This window comes from Athene noctua, chromosome 1, assembly GCF_965140245.1.
Source record: "Athene noctua chromosome 1, bAthNoc1.hap1.1, whole genome shotgun sequence".
Classification (NCBI taxonomy): domain Eukaryota; kingdom Metazoa; phylum Chordata; class Aves; order Strigiformes; family Strigidae; genus Athene; species Athene noctua.
The window spans coordinates 202351331-202364378 of record NC_134037.1 but is presented as its reverse complement, the minus strand read 5'-3'; positions in this window follow the sequence as shown (position 1 = coordinate 202364378).

Genomic DNA, 13048 nt, shown 5'->3' with positions numbered 1-13048 from the left:
GAGCACGAAAGCGCTCGGTAATGTTCGCCAGCCAATAGGAAGCGCCGCTCGAGGAGGAAACCCCGGCAGGCAGCACTTCCCTCTGCGCATGCGCGCAGCGGGTGCTTGGCCCGGCGCGTCGGGGAGGTTGTTTGGGACCGGGGTGGTTCAGGGTGCCCGGGTCGGGCTTTCGGCCGTGGGCCGGGAGCTGCTCTGCCCGGCGGCGTCCCTCGCAGCGGCGATGTACTTGCCGCGCCGTAGGCCCGTTTGCCGTTAGTGCAGCGGAGGCTGGTCGCGCTTGGGCCCGGCCGCGGTGAGGGCAGCCTCCTGAAGAGCCCTAGGGGGTGTGGATGTGGGGGGCGGCTTAGGAGGGGAAGGCCTGGGGGGCTTTGGGCTTTTGGAAGCCCATCCAGCCTGGGAGGCCGCTTCGGGAAGCGTTCAAGGGCCAGGCAGGGGGTGCAGTGTCACCTGTGGACGTTCCCCCAGTGGGCGCTCCGCCGGAGCGCTCTGTCCGTGGGGTCCCCTCGGCCGGTTTCCCTGCGGTGCGCAGGCTGGGGAGCTGCGGCCTGTGCGAGCAGCCCCGCCTCCAGTGCCGCCCTACTCCACAGAGGAGGGATTGCCGTATTTTTCTTTAATTGACTTTTTTCAGGCTTTGATTCTTCTTGTTTTTTTGTTTGTGTTTTGTTTTGACATAGGGGGCAGAGGGTATGTATCACTGAAGATTAAGAAGTTATGAAAAACAGTTAAAGCCCCCAATAAATTGTGAGCGTTTATTTTTCCCCTGAGCCCTCTGTTGAACCATAGTCACTGGGATCTTTTTCCTTGTACTGCTCTAAGGTGGCACAGTGAATGGCTGTTTTGACAGTATTTAGGAAGAGTTTACCTGTACGTGTTATTGTCCTTTGTGAACAAATAGGCAAGTTGGCAAAGGAAGCATCTTCAGGTCGTACAGAAGGTATGAACTAACAGGCATCTCTCTGTGAGGTTCTTACCCCAGTTCTTCCATGTAATTGTTAGTCTTTTCTGCCATAACAAAATTTGCAGTTGATGTTATTCCTGATTCTAAGTGAATTGGCACAAGCTATAGATAGATAAGCCTGCTTTTCCAGTGGAAATCAGCCCTTTATGTCTTTCACAATTTGTGCTTTTTAAAAAATATCTCTATATTTCTAGTATGTTTAAGTATGTTTTGCAAAACATTCCTTTACTCACTGGACAAAATCCAACTTCACCTGAAGGTCTTTTAATCAAAGTCTTTTGTCTGCCTTATTTTTCTTGAAGGAGGACTTTCTTATGTTGAAATTCAGACACCCTGATTAGTACCAAAAATAAATAAAGCATCTTTCTGACAGACCACTTTGCAAGTAACAGAATAATTGTGAATCCTGCATGTCGGGAGTTCAAGAGTCACAGACCCTGAGCACCATTGTTCGTCTCTAGCCTTGGGGAAGTTCATGTAATAGGTAACGAAGGAAGTTGACAATCAGATCTTAGCTGCAGACCTGGTAGGTGAGTTTCCAGCTGTCATAATTTCTACAGCAACTGGGCTACAGTTGAATACTGGAGCTTTTAAATTCATATGATGCAACAGGTTCTAGTTAACAGTTCTGTCATGATTTGATTAGTACTTTTCATATAGGATGTACCAAACCTGACCTGGAATGTAGAACAGAAAAAAAAAAAGGGACATCACTAATTGTTTTACAGTCATAAGTATAAATGAGTTTTTAAAATATTCACCATGAGTTTTCTCCTATTAACAGGACCTATATTTAGCACCTTGTCTGTCTGAAGAAGTATGAGTTTGAATTGCAGAATTCTATTTTTATTTGGTAGTCCTGATTCATCAGAGCTATAAAATGCAACATACAATATTTTACAAGAACAATTTATGATGATAGATTGTGTGGAATTAAGTTATATAATATGGTATAATCAAATATTTTTCCCAAATCCATTATTGTATTGCTCCATCTTGGTATTTTTTTAAAACTTCTGAATTAATAAGAGCACGAGCTTTTAATACCTATACTAGGTTAAGGTCATTACTCAATTTACTTTGTTATTTATGAGGACTAAATTCTGGTACTTTTGGAAAAAGCTTGTATTCCTCTTATAAAAATACATTCCTGAGAGCTCACAAATTGGTAGAACAACATTCCTATCTATGATTTCTTTTTCACTTTGATGTTTGGTAGGGTTTTTATCCTATCACTTTATTTTTCCTAGCTTAATAGTAATAAAAAATACTTGGGATTTTTTTTCTTCGAGATGTAATTACAATTGATAGAATTACAGTACCAAAAGGAAGTTTTAATAAATTCTAAATTTAAGAACCTTGTTTCATTAAATAATTTCATTTCTTGTTTTCAGTTAATTGCAAAAGAAAAGGGTAATTTCTCATGTCAGATCCCTTTCAAAATTTTCAGTATTAAATTTGTGTATTTTTTAATGGATTAAATAATATTAGAGCTTTTTAGTTTTTATTACCTGTAAATGCCATGTATTATTCATGGTTTGGTAGCCATACTTCATTTCTATGCACTTGTGTTTTTGCATTTTTTTTTTTCCATTTTAATATATATCAGTATATTAAAATGCATAATTTGCTTCTTAAAACAGTTGCCTTAGAGTTGGAAAACACCTTATTTGACAACCAAATGATAGCATAATTAAAGCACCTCACCCTTCTTTGCCTTGGCTGCTATCGACACATGAAATCTCTCAACCCGTAGGCATTTGGGGGTAGCCCTATGGACATACTGTGTTCTTATAATCTCCATATCATACCTGCTCTCACTTAGACCACCACTTTTGTCATTAGCTGGGTCAAGAGGAATCATGGGACATTAAAGGTGGATTACTTTGGTTTGTGTTAGTGTGGCACAGCTGGATGTAAGATCTTTGTAATAGGTCTAAAATGGAAGAACTCTGGAGGGTAAGCAGAGAAAGAAAGCAAGAGCATAATAGCATAAGGTGTTTGGTATATAATTTACTGTTGTCTGGCTCACAATAGTAAGAGGGCAGGAGTAGCACAGAAGAGCTAAATTCTTGTAAGGGTAAAAAAAAGTTTAAATTTGTGTTGGTTCTTTCAGAGTAGCTATTTCAGCCTGAGTTTATTACAAGGTCGGAAACAATGTATACAGGGTTTGGTGTTTGGTTGATTGCTTGCTTTTTTTTTTTTTAAGTATGAGTCAGTGCTATGATTCATGTCACATAGATCACAGAAGCTATGCAGGTGTAGAAGTTGTATACTCAATCACTTTTTTTTTTTTTTTACACCTAATGCCAAGTTGTTTGTTCTGCTTGTGCATTTTTCTGTCAGCTGCTTTGATTCTCTTTTAGCAGTGCTATGGAGTTCTGAGCTACTAAGCTGCAGAGGTAGGGAGATGAGGTGTCTGGGAGACCAGCAGAACAGCTGTGAGGAAGGCATGGCAGGAGCATGGAACAGTCAGAAAGGGAAGTCTCTTTTCTAAAGCTTTGAAGAATAAGTCATTAAAACTGCTGCTGGTGCAAGGATTCCTTTGAAAAGGGGGGAGGAAAAAGTTTAATTGAAAGAATAGGGAGGAAACCCTGTACAATGAGAAACTAAATAAATGGAATGGGTTTTCATATTGTACCTGTACAGAAAGGCTGGGTAAGTTGTATACATAAGTATAGTTATTAACTAAAATACTCCTCTTTTCCATAGGTTCAGATGTTAATCATATCCTTGGAAAAGGAACAATATCAATTCTGCTGTTGAAAGTTATGTAATTTGGATATGAAAAAAGGCACAGCTAGAGTAATCAGGAGTAGTCTGTGGATATATGATAATCAAATTAATTTTAAAACAGTATCTATTTTCATTCCCAAGTGGATTTTGTTTTAGAAAGTAAAATTGCCAAATCACAATCAACATGGGAATTTTAAAATAGCATTCATTATCAATGTCAGAGGATATTTTATAACTTCGTGTATATCCACTTACCACTCTTTTTAATGTTTGGAATACTTCTTTCTGCGTGGAAGAAGGGAAAAGGAATGTTCATTCATGTCTTTAGTTCACATTGCACAGTCCATTTAGGTTCTAAACAAAAGCTCTTGAACACTTAAAGTGGTGAATATAAGTTTTGATCACAACTTGAGATCCTGATCTGCAAGCTGTGTATCCATAGCGATATGCCTTTTTCTCAGTGAATGTTTTTTTTTTTAAATCATTGATATTATATGAAGTATGTATATTTAATATCTAAGTATTTATGGACCTAAGACTTGGTTCATTGAAGACTGACAGTAATAAAAGTCCAACCAACCTTCTTCAACAGCTGAATAATCATGGAGCTACTTTAACTCTGTAGGCATATTCTGAGCGTAACACTTCATAACAATTGCGGTGTTTGGAATGTGTAACTAGGGACGTAAACCAATCAGGAGTTAGTTGAGGTGTCATCTAAGCCTCATGAGGGAGTGATGCAATGCGAATGCTTGGATAATTCCTTTTAATAAAACAACAACAAACCAAACCAGAGTAGCAATGGACACTGTTATTCCAAACCAGGTTGCCCATGATCCAGTCGTTAACATAGTGGTTAGACTAGTTGGACAAGCAAGAAAATCGTATTCAGGTGTGTCCTCATTCATATCAATGTATTTTCCTTCCCATGACAGTATTTTAATCACCAGGCCAGTGTCTAGGCTGGCGGAAGGTGAGAAGGGAGTTAGGGGCAAAGTCACCTTCTGTTTCCTCAGTTGAAACCAAGTGGATTTTACAAAATACAAAATAAATGTGTTCAGATGCAGGAAGTAACATGGTTGTAACCTAATGACTGTGGTACTTTGGAAGGAGGGGAGCAAGTTACCCTGGAATTAAGTCTATTCAAAAGACTAGTTTTGAATTTTGTTAAATAGTCATGAGAAACAGGGCTAATCTTGAGAGCTAGAGCACAAAACTTGGCAGGTGCTGTAACTGCCTTGGTGTTGCATAACATGCCCCTCCCACGGCATTTGTGTTTCCAAAGGGGTGAGCCATGCTTAGGTCTTCAAAAGCTACTGTAGGCACAGCCCTCAGGAGAGGACTCCACTTTTTGGCTCCTAAACAGATCAAGATGCCACCCTTGCATTGCTGACTCAGACACCTTGGCTTTAACAGGGCGACAGCCACACCTTCCTGTACAGCATTTCCGCTTGGCTTGGTGACTCCTAGTTAGCATGTGTATTTTATGAGTTCCTAATTCTTGTTTAATTTTGAAAACATACTTGGATGAAGTACTGCCTGTGGAAATTTTATATCCAGAATACTTTGCATGTTTTGTTTGTAACTAGAATTTTTGCTGTTTTTTTCCACCCTGATTTCTTTAAGCACACTGATGTGTCTAACAGTGCTACTTTTTCTGTATGAATATGAAAATTGACTGGGAGTAATTACTTTTTTTTTTTTAAAAAGTAGTCAAGAAGCAACTTGTTTATGATAAAAATAGGGTTGCAGGTATGGGAAAAGCATCCTACCTACACTTAAAAATTAAGACAGTGCTACCACAATTAATGGGAATTGACCCTGAAGCATTTTTGAATGTTAACAGCTATTCTGTTAAAATTTTATCAAAAAAAGGTTGGATTAAACCTTTTTCTTCTCCCACCATGCAAATTGATGAACTTTAATTTTAAATTTTGGACATACTAATGGGCAGAAAATAGCAGTTATTACTTTTCTAAAATGCTTTGTTTAAAAGTATAAGACAAATGTGCTGTCTGTATGGGCAAGCCAGTTTAGCAGGAAGTCTTCAGAGTGCCAGATTCTGCTCCTGTGTTCATAAAAGTAGCACTTCATTTTGCAGGTTGATTCATTAATTCATTTCCCTGACTGGCTAGGTTGAAGGAATAAAGCATTTGGGCATGATGCAGTTTTATTATACAGTTTAACAGAAGCTCTCAGACTTTTTTTAAGTTTTTGTGAAAATCTTGTTAAAATGGCAAAAGTGAGAGACTATACTTGTAGAGGTCTTCCCTAATGATCTGAAGAGAAACAAAATACTAGAGAGAAAATAGCCATTTTTAAGTCCATCCTTCTAGGAATTTTCATTAGAATGACTCTTCTCCACTCTTTTTTGAAGCTGTAGAAAGTGTTGTGGCATGTGTTGTTTGACTCTATTATTGTTACTCATGTCTTTTATTTCTAAATTATATCAGTGGTACTTGTCTGCAAATAATTTGATAATTTTTGAACTGCAGCGATAGCAATTGTGCAGGTCAAACTGAATTGAATTCTCATGAGTGATCTGGCTGACTTTGGTGTCCTAGCTAATGATCTGCCACAGAGCTGTAATCATAACCCTGACTTCAGCAGTACTAGAACAGGGGCTGTCTTGATCGATCACAAAGCTCTGACGCTGGCTACCCTCAGCATGCATATCATCTAACCCATTGCTTACGTAGTGTAGTGCTGTGTTGTACACAGCTATCACTGTGTAGAGTCTGTGTACAGTGTATTTCATCTGCCATCAGCCCTGCTGTGCATTGATTTCAGAATGGGCTTAGAGCCTGGTTCCTTTGGGTCTGGGTCTAAAATGGCAATGTGTTAGAGCAGGATAGGCTCTAAATTCATGGACTATCTAATGCCTATATGTACTTCTTTAGGGATACAGCTGGCATTAACATCTATGTAGCTGCTGGTCTTTGACAGTGTTTTGTGTTAGCATACAAATTTGAGAAAGATGTTTTCAGGTTTCTATCACAGATGCTAAGTTACTGAGATTATATCCCAAGAATTCATAATGTGGGAAACAAAGTAAATGTCGAAGGGAATGCACCAGTCTTTCTCCATTATCTCTTATTTGCATTATTACCAAGTTCTGAATGGATGAAGCATATCCTTGTATGGTTTAAACCATTGCAATGTATAGTATGGTGATATATTTGTGTTTAGACAGTTTCTCTGTATTTTACTTTGTGTCCTGTTTTTTTGAGATGGGGAAGCAGCTAAGCAAGAAGAAAAAAACCTGCCCATACCATGTTAAAACATTTAAAGAAATACTATGTTAAACACCACTTTTTGAAGTCAGGCACTGCTGAGTGTGAATAAAGGTGGCAGAACATGGTTGTAGTAGAAGAAGCAGTGAGTGAATCTACAGTAGCATTTCAGCTATGATAAAGGCTTATGTTTTTGCTGTTGAAGCAAATCTCTTGAATATCAATTTGATTGCATTGGAGTGGTCTCAGACCAGGTAAACTGGATTTTTTTTTTTATGACTTAAGTCTAAAATAAAAACTAAAATATGGTAGTTATTGTTTGAACATAAACACTTTTTTTAGTGTGAGGGTTACCCAGCATTGGTACAGATTGTCTGGAGAGGTTGTGGAGTCTCCATCATTGGAGATATTCTGGATGTGGTCCTGGGCAACTAGCTCTAGGTGACCCTGTTTGAGCAGGGCAGGTTGGACAAGATGTTCTCCAGAGGTCCCTTCCGGCCTGAACCATTCTGTGTTTCTGTGGATCAGATGATGTTCTAGGACTCCTTCTGATATTGGGGTTTCAGTCTGCAGGACTGGTCTAGAGCTAATACATGTCACAAAAGCATGTAGCGTGGGCATCCAGTTCTCAGCAGCCACTGTCTTGATTCACAGGCTTTCTATTGCAAACTACTGCTTGCTAATGCAGACATAGCCACTAACATCACATAGAGCTTAGTTAGCAAGTCCTTTGGTGTTAGCTTCTTTGCTCAGGAGCACATGGATATTGCGGAAAACACAGGCCAAAAGTTGGCACAACTACTTTGTATATTGGATCTATACAGACATTGCCCCTTAAGCCATTTTTTTTGCAGGCTAGAAGAGTGTGGCATTTGGCTGCCAGCTTCTGATAGATAGGCACCAGGCCAATCTGAATGCATGTAGCATTGGAATATCTAGCCAATCTGAATTTGTAGACTTTCCGGCTAGTTGGTTGATGAGTTAGCATGCCCTAGACTCTCTTCCCCAGCTCCTTATTGGACAATCATGTATTCTTTCTTGCTTGCCAAAGGTAAGTAGAAGAAATGAGTGGGGGAAGGTAATACTGAGTTTGAATGACACAGGAGGCATGGGAAGAGATGAAAGTATTGCACTAGATAGTGGGGGAGGATGTATGTAGCTTAGTGTTGGTATGATGAAGGTTTGTCTGTACGCTTAAGTCCAGAGCTCCTGCAGTGTGTGTTAGGCAATGAAATGTACTGACATGCTCTGACTGTTCAAAACAGGACTCCCAGGGCAAAATGCCATCCATGCTTACTCACCCCACTGGATAGCATTGTCTGCAGTTTTTCTCAAGCTGTTTCTACAGGTATTCAGTCTTGGTGGTGTAGGGGGACATGGAATTCTCTAAGTAGCTGTACTTCAGGAAAAGGTGACTTTGCTGCATCTGTATAAAAGTGCTGCTGCAAAGAGCAAATGTGAAAAAAAAATCTGGAGCTTCCCTCAGGCGTGGAGCCAAGAGCAGACTTGCAGCTGATTGTGAGACATCTGTCATCAGCAGGGTTGCCAGTAGTGGAGCTGGGGGCTACAAATGAGTGTGACAGTAGTACATGATGACCTAGTGAAAGAAAAGGATTTTCTATGACAAGGGGTAGTAGTTCACAATAAGAAGGCAAAATAAACTATGTACCTGAAAGAGGATGATCAGGTGGGGCGTGTGGAAGGGTAACTAAAGAGGACAAAAACCACATCAAGAAATAAGCTGTGAGTGAGTAAGGTTGAGGACAGATAGTAAAATGCATGCATTGGTGAGAAAGAAATGAGTGTGGTGATAAATGTAGGAAGTGAAGAGGAAAAAAACAAATAATGAAGGATATAAAACCCCAGAAAACACTCAGTGCATCAAGGAAAGAAAAAAACCACGAAATGTATTTTCGGTACTAGTTTCCTATATGGTCTGTTGCTAACGTTGCCAGAATGAATGCTAAACAGTTTAAATGGAATAGTGTCTGAGATGAATTCTCTTTAGCTGTACATCTCCTAGGAAAATGTGTGAGAACTGCTGATCTGTTAGTCTTGTTCAGATCACATGAATGTGAACACAGCATAGATTTGACTTGGTGTCCCCGTCTACAAATACAGAGGGGGAAAAAAATGCTAAGAGAAAGCCTCCCATGGGAAGAAAAGGAGCGATCCCATTATAAATGAGAGTCATACAACATCCCTTCTGGAGGCGTGTTGAAATTTCCCATGGGAGGAAGAAGAATAAACAAAGGTCGGTATTACTAATAAAAGAAAAATAGTTGGCATCCAAGGAAACAATTATTTGATTGCAGTGTCCTGAAAAGCTAGCAACAGAAACAATACCAGTTAAAAGCAACAGCCCAAATACATATCACTTGCAACCCTACCTGTCATTACCAAGGATGTGTTTGCCTTACTGCTCTGAGAGCAGTGCTTTGCCAGCAAAATAAATATGCCCCAAGTTTTTGCCTTTGCTGCTTTACTCTTATGACCACAGTGTTCCTGAGGGTTTTATTGTGTTTAACTTCATACTACTGTGAAGCAAGGAAGGAGCTGCTATTATCTCTGCTTCACAAATGAGAAGCAGAGCCTGCAGGAGAGCTGTACTTACAGCCAGACAGCTTACGGTAGGCAAGGGAGTTTCCAAATCACAGGCTAGTAACTTTCTCTGCTCATTTTCTGTGGTGGCAGAAACAGTAATGGACTGTTAGTACTGGGAGGGCATGTATAATGTTTTTTCTTGAACAGGGGAGTTTACCTACTAGGAGCAAAGCTTGCTATTGCAAAAAAAGATATCCCCAAATCATGACTTGAGCAATTTCAAGAAGAGATTCATATAGTCTTGAAAAATACATTAATAAATATTTATATTTGTACAGCAGCCTATTTAAAATGGGTACAGTTTAATTTTGAGTTCAAACTGACAAAGCCTGTTAAGGCCAAATTGTAACAGGCATTATTTCTTAATGGAGGGGTGTGTGGTGAGCTAGACAGAAGGAAGCTGTGCAGTGCTCTGGTCATGTTTCCAGTCCGCCTGACAATGCAGTCATAGCCCTGACCCTGCACTTCCTCAGAGGTAACCTCACTGAATGGCACCATCTAGTTTAGCTTTGTCACAGTGCTAACAGTTGTTCTGCATTCACAGTGATCTTACTTTTATTAGCAGCTGAACTGTGGGATGGTTTGTTCGTAGTTCACTGGGGGCAATGTAGAAAACGCTGTGCTGTGGCAAGTCACTTTCTTAAGCCTGAGTGCATGCTGAAAGTGATCTAGAGGCAGTACTCTGATAAGAGTCCATGCTGATGCTGTTGGGAAGGGTTAGCTGGTGTAACAGAAGCTGAGTCCTCTTCTGGTCAGTGAATGGAAGGGCATTGGATGTTCCCAACACACCAATTACTGCCCTTCTATAAGGGCTGTAGCACACTGCTTTTTATCTGCAGGAAGACAAAGCCATTTGGCTAGATGATCTTTCCTGATATTTTTTTTTTCCAGTGATGTCCATTTCTTACAATAGATATTAGCATTAGGGCAGGTCTGCAAGAGTTTTAGGGTCTTTTCCTTGGCTCTTTTTACTACATATTTGGTTTTTTTTTCTTTTGTCTCCTTTGCATCTACTTTTGGTATCATTACCATCTAAATGAGATCAGTCTTAGGATTGTTACTTCCTGTTAGTTACCTCGGAGAACTTTGAATTCATGAGGTTTTTTGTTACAAAAACATTATAAAACTGAATAGTGGTTACAAGCAGAATTAGCTTTTTGAACCTTTTTGCAGCATAGGAGCGAAGAACACAAACCATGTAAATTGTAAGAATAATATTTTTTTATTATGCTTGTAACTTTTTAGGTATTTTAATATTAGATATATTTTCCTAATTGAAAGAAAGCCAAACAGCTGATAGCTGAAGACTGACTGGTCATTGGCAGGGACCATTTCATATGTCTGTGTATGAAACTGAATGTGCTTCGTTCTGTAGTGTTAATTTATGACAGGAATTTACACTACAAATTAAGGTAACTGCTCTTATTTCTGACATAGCTCTGCAAAATTAGATATCAATAGTGTTTTCCGAAGGGGTTGTAAATTTATCCTTTGTTAGACTTTTGTATGCAGCTATTTTAAATCACAGAATCATCTAGGTTGGAAAAGACCTTGAAGATCATCCAGTCCAACCATTAACCTAACACTGACAGTTCCCAACTACACCATATCCCTCAGTGCTATGTCGACCCGACTCTTAAACACCTCCAGGGATGGGGACTCCGCCACCTCCCTGGGCAGCCCATTTCAACACCTAACAACCCGTTCTGTAAGGAAATGCTTCCTAATATCCAGTCTAAACCTTCCCTGATTCAACTTGAGGCCATTACCTCTTGTCCTATTGCTTGTTACTTGGTTAAAGAAACTCATCCCCAGCTCTCTGCAACCTCCTTTCAGGGAGCTGTAGAGGGCGATGAGGTCTCCCCTCAGCCTTCTCTGGACTAAACACCCCCAGTTCCCTCAGCCGCTCCCTGTATGACCTGTGCTCCAGACCCTGCACCAGCTTCGTTGCCCTTCTCTGGACACGCTCGAGTCATTCAATGTCCTTTTTGTAGTGAGGGGCCCAAAACTGAACACAGGAATCGAGGTACGGCCTCACCAGTGCCGAGTACAGGGGTCAGATCCCTTCCCTGTCCCTGCTGGCCACGCTATTGCTGACACAAGCCAGGATGCCATTGGCCTTCTTGGCCACCTGGGCACACTGCTGGCTCCTGTTCAGCCTGCTGTCAATCAACACCCCCAAGTCCCTCTCTGACTGGCAGCTCTCCAGCCACTCCTCCCCAAGCCTGTAGCGCTGCTGGGGGTTGTTGTGGCCCAAGGGCAGCCCCCGGCATTTGGCCTTATTGAAACTCCTCCAGTTGGCCTCAGCCCATGGCTCCAGCCTGTCCAGGTCTCCTGATACCAGCCTCCCGAATTAGTATAAAAGCAGTCAGCTCAAATATGTTGTTTTAAACAGTGATCTGAAAACAGCATGTAGAAGTGAGAATTCCTGAAATATATTCATTCCCTTTTCAGTGGCTTGTTTGTAAGAAAAAAACAGCCACATTTTGGTTTCCTCTTTTGGTTTCCCTCTGTGGAAAGTGGTGATAACAATCTTCTCAGTCTCTTTACAATTCTGAGATGTGGAAGGAACATGGAAGCAAATAATTCAAATATTTTATACTGCTATACACAGTTTATTATTTTTTGTCCATAAAGTATACTTGAACATCTATTTTCTTCTTGCCTTTTTGAAGATGGGATAAAGATTTTTCCCTATAACCAGGTACTTTGCGTAACACTTTTGAATTGAAAAGACCTTTTTAAGAGCTCTAGATAGACTCATGGAGGTTGGCAAAACGTATTGCACTAATGCTTGTGGATGTTGGATGGTGGTCTAACTGTGTGCATTAAAGATGAATGCCAACATGATTATATAAATATTACATTAGCATGCCCTTCTATAAAAAGCCTGAAAGACACCCTTGGATTGCCCTACTCTAGAATTCATAAGTGAGTACGGCTAAAATAGGAATAGCCTAAATAAGTATGTATTTACATATGTGCTCAGAGCTCTGACGTGGGTACTTTGTACACAAGATGCTTGACAGTCGGTTAATGATTTTAGGTGCCAGTAGATGGCACTGGAGAGCACATTCCCCAGTTCTGCAGTTTGTAGGCTCAATAACCACGGTGTGGTTGTCGTGACTGATTTCTGGCTGAAGTTCTTTGCATGGTGTTCTTAATGAAAGTTAAATCTGAAGCCCACAGATAAAATGGGGCCTGGGGAACCTGTATTTCAAAACTGTTAGCCTGTGAATTGTACTTTTTTTTTTTCCTAATGAAGGTCACCAGCTTCATGCCTGTTCTCAACACTTGTTTTGCTTGTGCAGCTTTTCCAAAGCATAGACAATTTTAAATGAACGTGTCTATTTGAATATATAAAAGGCTGCAATGAGAAGAATTGGAATGGTACAATTAGAGGAACCCTGCTTCCCATTCTGAACAAAAGCAGTGTTGACAAAATCTACAGGAGCCGGTCAACCCTTGTTGAACAACATTCCATTTCCTGTTTTATGAGCACTACACTAAAGGCAGT